The sequence below is a fragment of the Bombina bombina genome, chromosome 1 (genome assembly GCF_027579735.1).
Source record: "Bombina bombina isolate aBomBom1 chromosome 1, aBomBom1.pri, whole genome shotgun sequence".
Lineage (NCBI taxonomy): Eukaryota > Metazoa > Chordata > Amphibia > Anura > Bombinatoridae > Bombina > Bombina bombina.
Window position 1 is genome coordinate 569,157,297 of NC_069499.1, and position 18,353 is coordinate 569,175,649.

At 39.0% G+C, this 18,353-nt stretch overlaps 1 long non-coding RNA gene across 1 annotated transcript in view; it reads left to right on the forward strand.

The window, feature by feature from the left end:
- LOC128645653 (uncharacterized) overlaps window positions 1-14,763 on the forward strand; it is a 48,321-nt gene extending 33,558 nt beyond the window's left edge. The window contains exon 2 of the long non-coding RNA XR_008400135.1: window positions 11,937-14,763. This is a non-coding gene — a long non-coding RNA (uncharacterized LOC128645653). The remainder of the gene's footprint in view (window positions 1-11,936) is intronic.
- The last annotated feature ends 3,590 nt before the right edge of the window (window positions 14,764-18,353 follow it).

Consider the following 18,353-nt stretch of genomic DNA (forward strand, 5'->3'; position numbering starts at 1 on the left):
TAACACTAAGCCCCTGAAGATCTTCCTACCTTGTCTTCACCATACCAGGTTCACCGATCGGTCCAGAAGAGCTCCTCCGATGTCCTGATCCAAGCCAAAGCGGGGGGCTGAAGAGGTCCATGATCCAGCTGAAGTCTTCATCCAAGCGGGGCAGAAGAGTTCTTCCATCCGATTGAAGTCTTCATCCAAGCGGCATCCATCCGGAGCGAAGCGGCAGCATCCTGAAGACCTCCACCGCGGAACATCCATCCTGGCCGATGACTGAACGACGAATGACGGTTCCTTTAAATGACGTCATCCAAGATGGCGTCCCTCGAATTCCGATTGGCTGATAGGATTCTATCAGCCAATCGGAATTAAGGTAGGAATATTCTGATTGGCTGATGGAATCAGCCAATCAGAATCAAGTTCAATCCGATTGGCTGATCCAATCAGCCAATCAGATTGAGCTTGCATTCTATTGGCTGATCGGAACAGCCAATAGAATGCGAGCTCTATCTGATTGGCTGATTGGATCAGCCAATAGGATTGAACTTGATTCTGATTGGCTGATTCCATCAGCCAATCAGAATATTCCTACCTTAATTCCGATTGGCTGATAGAATCCTATCAGCCAATCGGAATTCGAGGGACGCCATCTTGGATGACGTCCCTTAAAGGAACCGTCATTCGTCGGGAGACGCCGGAAGAAGAGGATGGATCCGCGTCGGCTGCTTCAAGATGGACCCGCTCCGCACCGGATGGAAGAAGATCGAAGATGCCGCTTGGAGAAGATGTTTGCCGGTCCGGATGTCCTCTTCTTGCCGGATAGGAGGAAGACTTTGGAGCCTCTTCTGGACCTCTTCAGCACCGGATGCCAGGACGGATCGGTGATACCTGGATGGTGAAGACAAGGTAGGAAGATCTTCAGGGGCTTAGTGTTAGGTTTATTTAAGGGGGGTTTGGGTTAGATTAGGGGTATGTGGGTGGTGGGTTGTAATGTTGGGGGGGGGGTATTGTATGTTTTTTTTTACAGGCAAAAGAGCTGATTTTCTTGGGGCATGCCCCGCAGAGGGCCCTGTTCAGGGCTGGTAAGGTAAAAGCTTTTAAATGTATTAATTTAGAATAGGGTAGGGCATTTTTTTTATTTTGGGGGTCTTTGTTATTTTATTAGGGGGCTTAGAGTAGGTGTAATTAGTTTAAAATTGTTGTAATATTTTTCTTATGTTTGTAAATATTTTTTTATTTTTTGTAACTTAGTTCTTTTTTATTTTTTGTACTTTAGTTAGTTTATGTAATTGTAGTTATTTGTAGCATTTGTATTTAATTTATTTATTGATAGTGTAGTGTTAGGTTAATTGTAGGTAATTGTAGGTAGTTTATTTAATTAATTTATTGATAGGGTAGTGTTAGGTTTAATTATAACTTAGGTTAGGATTTATTTTACAGGTAAATTTGTTATTATTTTAACTAGGTAACTATTAAATAGTTCTTAACTATTTAATAGCTATTGTACCTGGTTAAAATAATTACAAAGTTGCCTGTAAAATAAATATTAATCCTAAAATAGCTATAATATAATTATAATTTATATTGTAGCTATATTAGGATTTATTTTACAGGTAAGTATTTAGCTTTAAATAGGAATAATTTATTTAATAAGAGTTAATTTATTTCGTTAGATTTAAATTATATTTAACTTAGGGGGGTGTTAGTGTTAGGGTTAGACTTAGCTTTAGGGGTTAATACATTTATTAGAATAGCGGTGAGCTCCGGTCGGCAGATTAGGGGTTAATAATTGAAGTTAGGTGTCGGCGATGTTAGGGAGGGCAGATTAGGGGTTAATACTATTTATGATAGGGTTAGTGAGGCGGATTAGGGGTTAATTACTTTATTATAGTAGCGCTCAGGTCCGCTCGGCAGATTAGGGGTTAATAAGTGTAGGCAGGTGTCGGCGACGTTGTGGGGGGCAGGTTAGGGGTTAATAAATATAATATAGGGGTCGGCGGTGTTAGGGGCAGCAGATTAGGGGTACATAAGGATAACGTAGGTGGCGGTGCTTTGCGGTCGGCAGATTAGGGGTTAATTATTGTAAGTAGCTGGCGGCGACGTTGTGGGGGGCAGGTTAGGGGTTAATAAATGTAATACAGGGGTCGGCGGTGTTAGGGGCAGCAGATTAGGGGTACATAAGTATAACGTAGGTGGCAGTCGGCAGATTAGGGGTTAAAAAATTTTAATCGAGTGTCGGCGATGTGGGGGGACCTCGGTTTAGGGGTACATAGGTAGTTTATGGGTGTTAGTGTACTTTAGGGTACAGTAGTTAAGAGCTTTATGAACCGGCGTTAGCCCAGAAAGCTCTTAACTCCTGCTATTTTCCGGCGGCTGGAGTTTTGTCGTTAGAGCTCTAACGCTCACTTCAGAAACGACTCTAAATACCAGCGTTAGAAAGATCCCATTGAAAAGATAGGATACGCAATTGACGTAAGGGGATCTGCGGTATGGAAAAGTCGCGGCTGAAAAGTGAGCGTTAGACCCTTTAATCACTGACTCCAAATACCGGCGGTAGCCTAAAACCAGCGTTAGGAGCCTCTAACGCTGGTTTTCACGGCTACCGCCGAACTCTAAATCTAGCCGTTAGGGTTTATTTTATAGGTAAGTATTTAGTTTTAAATAGGAATTATTTAGGTAATAATATTAATTTTTATTTAGATTTATTGTAATTATATTTAAGTTAGGGGGTGCTAGGGTTAGACTTAGGTTTAGGGGTTAATACATTTAGTATAGTGTCGGGCGATGTTGGGGGCAGCAGATTAGGGGTCAATAAATGTAGGTAGGTGGCGGCAATGTTAGGGACAGTAGATTAGGGGTTAATAATATTTCAATAATGTTTGCGAGGCGGGAGTGCGGCGTTTTAGGGGTTAATATGTTTATTATAGTGGCGGCGACGTTAGGGGTGGCAGATTAGGGGTTAATAAATATAATGTAGGTGTCGGCGATGTTGGGGGCAGCAGATTAGGGGTTAATACATATAATGTAGGTGGCGGCGGTGTCCGGAGTGGCAGATTAGGGGTTAATAATAATAATAATAAGTATAATGTAGGTGTCGGCGATGTCAGGGCGGCAGATTAGGGGTTAATAAGTGTAAGATTAGGGGTATTTAGACTCAAGGTTCATGTTAGGGTGTTAGGTATAAACATACATTTTATTTCCTCATAGGAATCAATGGGGCTGTGTTACGGAGCTTTACGCTGCTTTCTTGCAGGTGTTAGACTTTTTTTCAGCCGGCTCTACCCGTTGATTCCTATGGGGAAATCGTGCACGAGCGTGTACAACCAGCTCACCGCTCACTTAAGCAGCGCTGGTATTGAAGTGCGGTAAGGAGCACAAATTTGCTCAACGCTCACTTCTTGCCTTTTAACGCAGGGTTTGTAAAAACCTGTAATACCAGCACTGCAGGTAAGTGAGCGGTGAGAGAAAACTGCTCGTTAGCACCGCATAGCCTCTAACGCAAAACTTGTAATCTGGCCGATAGAATGTTATACAATTTAGTTTCATTCAACAAAAGACAGACTGCATGAAGCAGCAAGTGGTTTATTGTGGAGGTTTAGTTTAAACAATTGTATGTTCCATTTGGATTGCATGGATTAGATTTGTTTCACAATATAGTTAGATACTATATTTAAAATGTACAGGAAGATTTACATATCTAACCCAGATTATAGATATTAATAGCTTTAGGCCATTTAGGATGAAGCAAGGAATCTTTACAGTAAACTTTTTAGCTTAAAGAATCATAGACGATGAGTTGGTCTAACCTTGAACATATATAGTTTATCGAGGGCTAGTTTCAAGATGAATTACCCTAGGAAGAATACAACTAAGAGCAAACTATTTAAAAACATTACACATAATAACTAAATAGATTGTGACTGAAGATGTATTAAATAGGACTCACTAGACTGTTCCGATGGTTGTTATTCAGAGTTAAGGATATCCAAGGATTATTTATGTCAGTAAAAAATACTTACAATGCAGAGATTTAAATAGCATTTCACTGTTATATATAAATATGGATCACAATGATGAGTCCCTTTTAGATGATCTGATGCTACAATGGGAAACATATATGTAAGTAGTTAGAAATATAAGGTTAAAATAGATATCAGTTTTGCAAAATGAGCTTGAGAAAAATAGCTTTAAGAACTTTTGGTTAAATTGTTTCTGTTAAAATACAGTCTTATCCTTGATCAGGAAAACGTCATAACTGTTTGGGTTAAAAATAGTCCAGATTTTAGATGCAGGATCAAGGAATGAAGTTTTAAATGCATTGTGTTTGCCCCAAGAGATCAGTATAAATAATTACAGAATGTTAGACTATTATTATTATTATTATCATTTATTTGTATAGTGCCGCCAAATTCCGTAGTGCTAGGTACAATGATAGGGGTATACAATGACAACATTTTTGCTAAAAATACAAAACCTAAAACTAAACAAATCTAGTACAGGAGGAAGAGGGCCCTGCTCCGGAGAGCTCACAGTCTACAGGTTTAGGGTGCAGAGACATAAGGTTGGGGTGGCTTGTTACATCAGTTGTAGTTGCAGTAGTGAGTCAGGCAGTTCATGTATTAGTTTGGTTCGGATGAGGGATGGAGGAGATATGGTAAGCCTTTCTGAATAGGTGGGTTTTCAAGGAGCGTCTGAAGCTATACAAGGTTAGGGACAGTCTTATGGAGCGGGGTAGAGAGTTCCAGAGGACATGAGCAGCACGTGCAAAGTCTTGGAGGCGGGAGTGGGATGTAGAGATAACAGGAGTGGAGAGACATAGGTCAGAGGTTGATCGAAGAGGATGGGATGGGGAATATTTTGCGATAAGAGAGGAAATATAGTTGGGAGTTAGACTGTTTAGTGCTTTGTAAGTTAGGGTTAATACTTTAAACTGTATTCTGGAGTGTATGGGTAGCCAGTGTAGAGACTGGCAGAGAGGAGTCGCTGATGTAGATAGGCGACTTAGGTGGATGAGTCTAGCAGAAGCATTCATAATAGATTGGAGGGAGGAGAGGCAGTGTTTTGGAATGCCATTTAGGAGTAGATTGCAATAATCAATGCGTGACAAAATAAGGTAATGAATAAGTATTTTTGTCGTTTTTTTAGTAAGGAAGGGAAGAATTTTGGAAATGTTCCGTAGGTGTGAATGGCAGGATATGGTAAGTGCTTGTATATGTGGGTTGAATGTGAGCTCTGAGTCTAGTGTGACCCCAAGACAGTGAACCTGTGGTGAGGTGTTGAGTATAGAGTCTCCAACTGTCAGATAAATGTCACTTGTTGGATGTCTCGAAGAGGGGGGAATAAGAAGCAGCTCAGTTTTGGACAAATTGAGTTAGAGGTAGTGTGAAGACATCCAAGAGTAAATTGCAGAGAGGCGGTTGGAAATCTGGTTGAGTAAAGAGGGAGAGATATCAGGAGAGAAAAGATATATTTGGGTATCATCAGGATATAAGTGGTACTGGAATCCAAAGGAGGCTATAAGTTTTCCAAGGGAGGATGTATAGAGAGAGAAAAGCAAGGGACCCAAGACAGAGCCTTGCATTACTCCAACTGAGAGAGGCATAGGATCGCAGATATGTTGTTAAAGGAAGCTGAAAAGAGTGGTTTGAGAGATATGAGGCAAACCAGGAGAGGGCTGTGTCTTGGATGCCAAATTAATGCAGTATTTTTAGGAGGAGAGGATGGTCGACTGTGTCAAAAGCAGCGGATAGGTCAAAAAGAATTAGTAAGGAGTAGTGGCCTTTTGCTTTAGCTGATAACATGTCATTTGTTACTTTAGCAAGAGCAGTTTCTGTTGAGTGTTTAGGGCGGAAACCAGATTGTAGTGGATCAAGTAAGGAGTTAGTGGTGAGAAATTGAGTTAGCCGATTATAGACCAGTCGTTCCAATAATTTTAAAGCAAAGGGAAGTAAGGAGACCGGTCAATAGTTAGAAGGGGTGGAGGGGTCAAGTGAGGGCTTTTTTAGGATTGGTATGATTGACGCATGCTTGAATGTATCCGGAAATGTGCCAGCAGTGAGAGATTGGTTAAAGAGATGAGATAGGGTAGGAGTTAGTGAAGCAGAGAGAAAGGGAAGAAGTTGTGAAGGAATAGGGTCAAGTGAGATGAGCCAAGGATAGGAGTACAGAGACTTCTTCCTCTGTTACAGGGGGGGAGTAGCATAGAGTTTTGTTAATAGAAAGGGTGGGTAGGATTGCTGGGTTTGAAGGGTGTGAGGTGCAGATCTCTTTTCTAATGGTGTCAATTTTATTTTTGAAGTGATCAGCAATAATCTGAGCAGTGAGGTTGGTAGTGTGCAGGGGTGCAGGTGGACATAGAAGGGAGTTAAAGGTTGAGAGCAGCTTTCTGGCATTGGATGCATGAGATGACACAAGGGAGGAAAAATAGAGTTGTTTGGCCAGGCTGAGCGCAGAGTTGTAGGACTTAAGGATGAATTTATAATGTCGGAAATCAGCACAAGTGCGTGATTTCCTCCACTGCTGTTCAGCAGCCTGTGAACATCGCTAAAGATATCTGGTCTGTTTTGTGTGCCACGGTTGCCGCCGAGTTATTGATGTACGACGAACAGTGCAGGGTGCAGCTTTGTCAAGTGTTGATTTTAGTGCCGAATTACAGATGCTCTTGTTTCATATTGTTGTTTTTTATCTTAAATGTTTTTCTTTATTTCTAGAATTTCTTTTTCTTCTTCTGGTCACTCGTGGTCTTCACTATATTCATCATTCTAAGGTGGGGAGTGTTATTGTTCATCTGAGATGCTCTGCAAAAGGGATAATGAATGTTCTATGGTCTGTCAGAGATCTTCAACTTAGGTTACTCACTCTATACTCATATTGTAAGCACACACTCAAACACAAATATGTAGTTTTACAATAATATCTCATAATGTTAGGGGGTTAAAGTCCAATGTAAAGAGGAAAAAAGCTATTACAGAGTATAAAGCCAGTAAAGCCCATATTATTATGCTACAAGAAACACACTTCACATCTGCCCAAACTCCAAAATATTGGGATACTGTTTTCCCGATCCAATACCATGCTATTAGTCAAAAAAAGAGAGAGGAGTCTCCATTATATGGCATTCAGCTCTTAATTTTCAGGAATAGAAAGTAATTAGGGATCCTAAAGGCAGATTTCTTATTATTAGAGGAAAAATAAAAGGAAATTCAATAGTTTTGGTAAATGTATATGCCCCAAATGAGAACCAAAATACATTTATGTCTAAAATTAGTAAACTACTAACTTCTTGGAAAAAATATTAGATAATATTGGCAGGAGATTTTAATTTAACAATTGATGATCATATAGACAGATTACCTTCACCAACCACACCTGGGAAAAAGGTACTGAGTGACTTAATCTTAGACCATAATCTTATAGATTGTTGGCAGATAAATCCTATTCTACGATTGATTATATTTTTATTAGTCAGATATTGTGCCCCCTTTTGATAAATACCGAGATTACACATACAACTTGGTCTAACCATTCAATAGTTGAGATCTCTTTAAGAGGCTTCTTTGACCCGTCACGGACTAGGTCTTGGTCTCTCGACCCATCCTTTTTTGCAAAATGATTTGGTATGTCAAAAACTTACAAGACACATTAGAGACTTTTGGATTAATAATAAGGCCTCAACAGATAACCCCTTATATGTGTGGGGAAGCGCTTAAAGCTTACCTTAGAGGAATACTAATTGGGGAGAAAGCGTCCCTTCAAAAAATTAAAAATAGCCTAATTTCTAAAAAAAAAAATGGAAATAGAAAAACTACATAAGCAGCATATTGAGACCAGATCACAAAACATCGCTAACATACTCAAATCCAAAAAGGAAGAACTGCATAAATTATTACATGAGCATTAGCATCCCTAAGGATTGTAGAGGTGCAATATTTTGTATATGCGAACAAGCCAGATCGTATGTTAGCCAGAAAAAATAGAAATATTACTAGAACCAATTCAATCCCACAATTACAAACCCCTGTTGGCAAAATTATCAATAATCCCTTAAAAATAGCTAACATGTTTGCGGATTTTTATCAAAATCTTTATAATCTGAAACAAGACCACAACATAAATAGAACCCAGCAGATTAAAAATTTTTTAAATAAATGCAACCTGCCTAAACTAGATGAGCAAGACATGCCTGAATATACCTAACATATCACAAGAGATAGCAGTAGCCAATGAAACAACTAAAAAGCAACACAGCACCTGGGCCTGATGACTATTCAGGTGGTTTTTATAAAACATTTGTTCTCGAGCTGATTCCACATCTAGTAGAATTTTTTAACTTTATGCTTAAGGGAAGAAAAATACCATCTGATCTACTCTCAGCTAGAATAAGTATAGTGCCAAAGCCAGGCAAAGACAAATTTCACTGCAAAAATGACAGACCTATCTCATTGATAAATCAAGACCTTAAACTATTTACGAAAATCCTAGCAACCAGATTAAATCCTTTTTTGCCAAAGATTATTTCAAATGATCAAGAAGGTTTCATACAAGGTAGAAAAGCTCCTGATAATATTAGAAGAGTAATACACTTGATAGATTTTGTAGCCAGGGAAAAAGTGCCTTCTCTGTTCTTATCTTTAGATGCAGAGAAGGCATTTGATAGGGTATTGTGGGACTATATGATCTTAACTTTGAATCACTTCGGTGTAGGAGGCAACCTCCTTAAAGCAATAAAGACAATATATACAACACCATCAGCATTCCTTAGCAATTTATCAATCCAAAACAATAAATATTCACAACAGGATTACTACTACTACACGCAAACTCTCTTTATTCGCGGATGATAATCATTCTAGCAATATCTAAGCCAATGTTATTCTTGCCACATTTATATGAACTACTCTCAAAATTTAGCAAGCTCTCAGGCTACAAAGTTAACAATGATAAGTGTGAGGCAATTGAGGTAAATTTACCAGAACATACAAAGAAACTTTTAGAAATCAATTTTGACTTCAAATGGGCGTCAAAAGCGATCAAATACCTGGGAATACTTATCCCAAACAAGCTTGACAAATTATATCAATTTAAATACTCCCCCTTGTACACCCATTTGAAAAAAGAATTGAAAAAATGGGCCTCTTACAAAATCTCATTCTATGGGAAAATAGTGGTGAGCAAAATGGTAATATTACCAAAACAATTAAATTTATTTAGATCCTTGCCTCTTTCTATACACTTAAAAGACATTCAAGATATACAGAAGAGCCTTCAGGAGTTTATTTGGCCATATAAAAGAGCGCACATTAACAAGAGCACGATGTTAAGAAATAAGAAGGAGGGAGGGATTGGAGTTCCAGACCTACAATCTTATTCCAATGCAGCTAGACTAGCACAAACCTCTCTATGGAATCATATTAGCAATGATATAGCATGGGTACATTTAGAATGCGACTCCAAAAAAAGATAGACCAATAGAGTGGTTAAAATATATTACAATTGCACACACTATAAAAATATGGGATAAACTACAACCAAAATTCAACCTGATTAACCATAGATCACTGATTACACCATTAGTAGCACCAATAACTAAGATTGAGACTACAACTATAAATATTTGGGCAAATAAAGGTCTTTATCCCATTGCAGATGCGTATATTGGAGCTGATATTCTAACATTTAAGCAATATAACAACATAGTGCCTTGTCTTCCAAATTCTTGGCATCATTACCTACAACTCTTATCAAGAGTTAATGAATTTAAAAAAAAAAAAAACATAAACTGAATTTACGTACTTTGAAAAGCTTTGCATCACCTCTCATAGAACCAAAGGTACAATCTCAAGTATATACAACATTTTATGCAAAAAATAACCACCCACTTAGCTTAAGTTCATTCAGAAATAGGAAACTGAGGGACGATTCTCAAAAGATATAGCAGAATGGGCTGACACTATCAAGAAAGGTCTATCCTGCTCTGTCAGTGCTAATTTAAAAGAAAATTACATTAAAGGGACACTGAACCCAAATTTTTTCTTTTGTGATTCAGATAGAGCATGCAATTTTAAGAAACTTTCTAATTTACTCCTATTATCAATTTTTCTTCGTTCTCTTGCTTTCTTTATTTGAAAAAGAAGGCATGTAGGCTATTTTTTTAATTCAGAACCATGGAAAGCACTTGTTTATTGGTGGGTGAATTTATCAGCAAGAACAACCCAGTTTGTTTACCAAAAATGGGACGGCATCTAAACTTTCATTCTTGCATTTCAAATAAAGATACCAAGAGAATGAATAAAATGTGATAATAGGAGTATATTAGTAAGTTGCTTAAAATTGCATGCTCTATCTGAATCACGAAAGAACAAATTTGGGTTCAGTGTCCCTTTAAGGGGAAATAAAGATGGTACTTGCACACCAGTAGGCTTAAATGGGGCGATCCAACACAACAAATGTGTTGCAGAGGCTGTAAAGAAACATGGACATATAGTCACATGTGATGGACTTGCCCAGAAGTTAAAAATATTTGGATACAGAATAATGAGCTTCTTAGTAAAGTTTTTAACAAACATATAATTTTAAGCATTGAGCAAGCCTTTTTTCATTTTCCGATTGAAGGCCTATCCAAGAAGTCACTGAAATTGGTAGGGTTAATTTGCACTGCAGTTAAAACTACAATAGCAAAATACTGGAAAAACTCGGTACCACATTTTGATATAATTATAAATAAAATTAAGTACTATCACCAAATGGCAATTATTGCTTCCACAATTTTAGATGATAGATCTGATTACATTGAAGTTTGGGAGGAATGGATAATTTAGGAAGATAAACAAAGGATGCAAAATAGACAAAGCATCGGATAAGACACATACACCAAGCGCTTCGCCTGTTAAAACGAGGACCACGAGTGACCACTCTCCTTTTCCTTTACTCTCATTATGCCCTTTTTTTCTCTTTTTTTTCTACCCTTTACTGTAACTCCTCTCTCGTATCCTTTGGATTCTTTATACCAAAGGAGTACCTTCCTGAAAGAATTTTTTTCCACAGGGATTGTCTCCCTGACTTATAACTCTATGTTTATGCTCTTAAAAAGTCGAAGATGGGACAGCAATTCAGTTTATTTTATTGTTACAACACAATGTTACTACCATTTTACTATGTACTGTGACTTTATTTAAAATTGTTTGTAATAATATAATATTGGAAAAACTATACAAATATTTCAACATAAAATTAGATGCACTATCTGAATCATGAAAGTTTATTTTTCATTAGACTGTCCCTTAATTTTTTTTCTGCAATGAAGTGGTGTCCCCCCCATCCCGAGATCATTAGTTAGGGACTCCCCACACCCCCACCCATCCCTTTATTTTTTATTTTCTGCAGTGTAGGGTCCTCCCACTCCCCTCTCCCTCCCCCCTCTGCTGCTGGGCCGCCCACCCTACTCCCGGATTCTCTCCCACACCTCTCGCCGGCACCAGCAGAATATTGTTACAGACAGGGACACACACAGAGTCACCGTCTGTAACAACCTGGCATCAGCCCTCATATGGAACCAGAGCACCGATTGCGCTCCGGTTCCATATGCGGGCAGATGACTGAAGCTCAGGAACTCCAGTTCTCAGCTGTAACATAACAGCCAAGATGGCTGGAGCTTCCTGAAGCTCAGGCGTTTATATACATTGTGCGGTACAATAAGCAAAGTACCGCACATGTAAAGATACGTCCATTTGGGTGACGGGGTTAATGTGTTTGTTTTCTCCTCATTAGCCGCATGCTGGCAGTACCTTATCTGATTAAATGTAAGATTCACAGATGGAAGTTAGCTACTGCATGTTTTATTTATATTTAACATAAACATGCAAGAAGCAAATGCTCTAAACTGTAAACTTGTTAAAACATTGCTTACAAGAAAGAAATTCTGATGATGCTGTTTATATTTTATTTTGCAGCTTACATGAAGTACATATCTGTGTGCAACTGGAGCCTGATTGGCCACTGACTGAGAAACAGAAATGTCATAGCTTTGTTGGTGGACAGTGACACCCCCACCCCACAACATAAAAACAAAAAAATTTGCTTTCTGTGATTTACAAAAAAAGAAAAAGAAAAACAGAAAACTTTCTATAATTGTAACTTCCTTTTGTTTGTAATATGTGGCTTAGATAAACCATTGCAGCGATTCATTAAGATTGGAATTTTGCTCTGGCTATATTTCTTCTTTTTTTGTTGGTTTGTGTTCAACGCATAACTAATATGAACTTAATTACACATTGAAATGTATTAGAATAGGGCCTAAGCATAGGTACTTTAGCTTGCATCCTTTGGTCAAACATAAAAACATGGTCTTTCATACAAGGTTGGTGTAGGGATTAGCTTTCTCTTTGCTTTTTAAGGATTTGTACTCTATAATCATTTTTTGTTTTGAATACAACATGTTAAAATGACAATGTATTCAGTCAAGACGCTAATAAGTGTCCATTGTATTAGAATCTGCTGTAGGAGCTCCCTTTCACACACACGTCTGTAAGGATCTAGTTTATCTTCTGCATATTCCCACAAGAGGGAGTATGTACGTTAATAAATACAGCTTTTAAGTTTATGTAAACGTGTATAGGAAAAATTAGATTTGGATAAATAATTTGTCTGAAATATATCAAGAATTTTGGTTGTCCGAATCTTATAACTCTTATAACTTTTAACTCATATCATATATTTTATACTCTCCCGTGATTTTAGATCACATTAGTTTGAGCTACTCATTACCACTTCTGCTTGTTACTCACTTCTTATATTATGTTAAGAATGTAGTTTATTATTATTCCACACATATTCTCAGGGCCGGCTCAAGATATTGTGCTGCCTGGGTCAGAGAATGAAATGACACCCCCTGCCCCAGTAGTAACATTACTGATTAGCATATCAACCTACTAGCCTGGCCGCTGACCTTACTAAGCCTGCCTGCCTACCTGTTTGCAACTAATGCTTATGCAATATTGCACAATAAGTGGGAAGGTAGTTAGGGAAGAGATGCCCTTGTCCCACCTTGAATGTTGCCCCTGACCAGTTTTGTGCCTTTGTGCATGACTAGGATATACTGCTCAGAGCCTGCAACTTCCCCATGAAGACACAAAAGTGGTCTGGGTCTGACAGTGACTGACTCAGTCAATAAAGTGCTGCCCCTTTATCAATTGCTGCCTAGGTCCATTGGACCCACTTGGTCCCATGGTTTAGCCGGCTCTGCATTATCTTAGTAATATAGATCACTTCTTACTAATACTTATAACATTGGTGTGTCTTCCGTGTCCTTCTACCTTAGTCAGTACTCACCCCTTGTCCCATTGTTTAGTTTATTATATGAAACATTAGTATAAAGTAATCTTCCCTATCTCTTCCATTTTATACTGCACAATCACATTGCAAGTAATTTCACACATTGTTAGTGTTTATATTATATATATATTGGGTTTCAAGTATCGTTATAGTCTTCACTAGCATTTACTACACCATTTATTTGTGTCAACCAATATCAGAGACCATATTTTTATCACGCTTAATCTTAACCATATTTGCACGTATTTATTGTATAAATCTTTTGTCTTTTATGTCAAGTATTGACAGTGTCCATCTAATATCATACAGTGAAGTTATTGTTACACTGTTTATGCAGTTACTATAGTGATATGACGTCTGCAGCCCTCCCAATTGTTGTGCGATTGGCCAGGATGTTGATTGCAGATGCCTTCTTTCCCCACAAGTTTGTCTTGATACATTGGGGCCCATTTATCAAGCTCCGTATGGAGCTTGTGGGCCCGTGTTTCTGACTTCAGACTCTTCAGACTCACCAGAAACACCAGTTATGAAGCAGCGGTCAGAGCAGGCGGACAGGAATCGCTGGAAATCAACCCGATCGAGTACGATTGGGTTGATTGACACCTCCCTGCTGGCGGCCCATTGGCCGCGAGTCTGCAGGGGGCGGCGTTGCACCAGCAGCTCTTGTGAGCTGCTGGTGCAATGCTGAATACGGAGAGCATATTGCTCTCCGCATCCAGCAAGGTCTTGCGGACCTGATCCGCACTGTCGGATCAGGTCCGCAAGACCTTTGATAAATAGGCCCCATTGAATCATACAAATACTTTTTTACACTTTTCCATGCTGTTGCTCAAATATATTGATTTGATACATAGGGGTCTATTTACATATGTGCGGACAGACATGATCTACTATAGCGAACCATGTCCGACGCACATCAATAAATGCCGACAGCATACGCTGTCGGCATTAATCATTGCACCAGCAGTTCTTGTGAACTGCTGGTGCAATACCAGCAGAAACAAGGGGAACAGGGGCCATTCGACCCTTGTTAAATAGACCAGATTCAGTATATATTCTGTGGAATATAGCATCAAGTATGGTCAGTGACTCTGTTAACTATCGTGGGGTGGTCCCAGTGGGGCATATATTTACATTTTATATCATTTTTGTGTAGGTATATTTCTGTCAATGTAGTATGGCTTATATATTTCATTCTTTAAACTGTATATGTTACTTTGATGTTTGCCAAATTTGTTTGGTTGTTTACCTGCATGTCTGGTGCACATAGTAACAAGCTGTGAAACAGGTGTATTCTATTATCATGTGACCTATCACTGCAGAGGATAGGGTTTTTAAATTAGCATGTGTTGTTAGTATACCACTGTATTAGCTTGAGGAAACAGTCCGGTTGAGACTGAGAAACACGTTGTTGTATTTTATAGTAAACAAATCTTTTTTTATCAACACTTGCTTTTTAATTTTATTTCACTTCTATTTTTTTATTTACAACTCTTATTTATTAAACTCATATTTTGGACAATTCCAGTTTACTCATTAGTCCTGGCCTGCTTTGGTTAGCACCCCTATATAGGTGCACTCCAATTGTGAGTATTTTGATTCACTATCAAACCATATCTGGCTGTAGCTGTGCTGGGCTATGTTTGTTTGCATCTCCCTTATGAAGGATTTGAGAGCTTTCTACAATCAAAACCCCAGACGTGCCAGTGTTTGCTGGACTACTGAGATGTTCCAGCATGCGTATCCTGCACCCTGTAGGTTCCCTTCCATTGTGAGTTGCTTTATTACTACTCTTTTCCAATTGTTACTGCCATACAAGGCCATTGGGCGCCTTTGTGTTATTTTCTTATAGATCATCACTTTTCAAGAGAAGTTGACCATCCTTATGGCAAAGAGCAGCCTGAGCCTGACTGATTGCCAGAGGATTCATTATATCTCTATCTCTTGACATTTTATATATGATTTTTTATTAATAGTTTCACCTATATTACTTATTTTTTTTAACATTTCCACTTATATTATTCATTTTTATATAATTTTGTTTTAAGAGATCGCCTCCTCTTTTGGGGCAGTTATTGCACATTTTTTAGAACTCCTCATATATTTAGAATCTTGTAAAATGTTTAATTTGTCTTTGTGCAAAAAAATGTATTAAAATAAGTGAAGTCCAATATCAAAGGGACAATGCACTTAGGCAAGCAGCTGATAACTGTTTTTTTGCATTAAAAGCAGCTCCAGGAACCCCTTTTTATAATTGGGCTGGGCTCTTTCTCTCTTCCAAGCCCAACTGGGAATTGCATTTATGCTGCTGTCAATTGCTTACACACGGCTAGATTTAGAGTTTTGTCAATAAGGACCCGCGTAGCTAACGCTGGCTTTGTTCTGGCCGCACCATAAAAATAACTCTGGTATTGAGAGTCCACATAAAGGCTGCGTTAGGCTCCAAAAAAGGAGCGTAGAGCATATTTAACGCAGCTTCAATTCTCGATACCAGAGTTGCTTACGGACGCGCCCAGCCTCAAAAACGTGCTCGTGCACGATTCCCCCATAGGAAACAATGGGGCTGTTTGAGCTGAAAAAAAACCTAACACCTGCAAAAAAGCTGCGTTCAGCTCCTAACGCAGCCCCATTGTTTGCTATGGGGAAACACTTCCTAACTCTGCACCTAACACCCTAACATGTACCCCGAGTCTAAACACCCCTAACCTTACACTTATTAACCCCTATTCTGCCGCCCCCACTATCGCTGACCCCTGCATATTATTTTTAACCCTAATCTGCCGCTCCATAAACCGCCGCTACTTACATTATCCTTATGTACCCCTAATCTGCTGCCCCTAACACCGCCGACCCCTATATTATATTTATTAACCCCTAATCTGCCCCCCAAAACGTCGCCTCCACCTGCCTACACTTATTAACCCCTAATCTGCCGAGCGGACCGCACCGCTATCATAATAAAGTTATTAACCCCTAATCCGCCTCACTAACCCTATAATAAATAGTATTAACCCCTAATCTGCCCTCCCTAACATCGCCGACACCTAACTTCAATTATTAACCCCTAATCTGCCGACCGGAGCTCACCGCTATTCTAATAAATGTATTAACCCCTAAAGCTAAGTCTAACCCTAACACTAACACCCCCCTAACTTAAATATAATTTAAATCTAACGAAATTAATTAACTCTTATTAAATAAATTATTCCTATTTAAAGCTAAATACTTACCTGTAAAATAAATCCTAATATAGCTACAATATAAATTATAATTATATTATAGCTATTTTAGGATTAATATTTATTTTACAGGTAACTTTGTATTTATTTTAACCAGGTACAATAGCTATTAAATAGTTAAGAACTATTTAATAGCTAAAATAGTTAAAATAATTACAAAATTACCTGTAAAATAAATCCTAACCTAAGTTACAATTAAACCTAATACTATACTATCATTAAATTAATTAAATAAAATACCTACAATTACCTACAATTAAACCTAACACTACACTATCAATACATTAATTAAATACAATACCTACAAATAACTACAATGAAATAAACTAACTAAAGTACAAAAAATAAAAAAGAACTAAGTTACAAAAAATAAAAAAATATTTACAAACATAAGAAAAATATTACAACAATTTTAAACTAATTAGACCTACTCTAAGCCCCCTAATAAAATAACAAAGCCCCCCAAAATAAAAAATGCCCTACCCTATTCTAAATTACTAAAGTTCAAAGCTCTTTTACCTTACCAGCCCTGAACAGGGCCCTTTGCGGGGCATGCCCCAAGAAGTTCAGCTCTTTTGCCTGTAAAAAAAAACATACAATACCCCCCCCCAACATTACAACCCACCACCCACATACCCCTAATCTAACCCAAACCCCCCTTAAATAAACCTAACACTAAGCCCCTGAAGATCATCCTACCTTGTCTTCACCTCACCGGGTATCACCGATCGGTCCTGGCTCCAAAATCTTCATCCAACCCAAGCGGGGGCTGGCGGTCCATCATCCGGTGGCTGAAGAGGTCCAGAAGAGGCTCCAAAGTCTTCATCCTATCCGGGAAGAAGAGTAGATCCGGACCGGCAACCATCATCTTCCAAGCGGCATCTTCTATCTTCATCCGATGAGGACCGGCTCCATCCTGAAGACCTCCACCGCGGACCCATCTTCATCCGGCGACGTCCAACTGAAGAATGATGGTTCCTTTAAGGGACGTCATCCAAGATGGCGTCCCTCGAATTCCGATTGGCTGATAGGATTCTATCAGCCAATCGGAATTAAGGTAGGAATATTCTGATTGGATGATGGAATCAGCCAATCAAAATCAAGATCAATCCGATTGGCTGATCCAATCAGCCAATCAGATTGAGCTCGCATTCTATTGGCTGATCGGAACAGCCAATAGAATGCAAGCTCAATCTGATTGGCTGATTGAATCAGCCAATCGGATTGAACTTGATTCTGATTGGCTGATTCCATTAGCCAATCAGAATATTCCTACCTTAATTCCGATTGGCTGATAGAATCCTATCAGCCAATCGGAATTCGAGGGACGCCATCTTGGATGACGTCCCTTAAAGGAACCGTCATTCTTCAGTTGGACGTCGCCGGATGAAGATGGGTCCGCGGTGGAGGTCTTCAGGATGGAGCCGGTCCTCATCGGATGAAGATAGAAGATGCCGCTTGGAAGATGATGGTTGCCGGTCCGGATCTACTCTTCTTCCCGGATAGGATGAAGACTTTGGAGCCTCTTCTGGACCTCTTCAGCCACCGGATGATGGATCGCCAGCCCCCGCTTGGGTTGGATGAAGATTTTGGAGCCAGGACCGATCGATGATACCCGGTGAGGTGAAGACAAGGTAGGATGATCTTCAGGGGCTTAGTGTTAAGTTTATTTAAGGGGGGTTTGGGTTAGATTAGGGGTATGTGGGTGGTGGGTTGTAATGTTGGGGGGGGGTATTGTATGTTCTTTTTTACAGGCAAAAGAGCTGAACTTCTTGGGGCATGCCCCGCAAAGGGCCC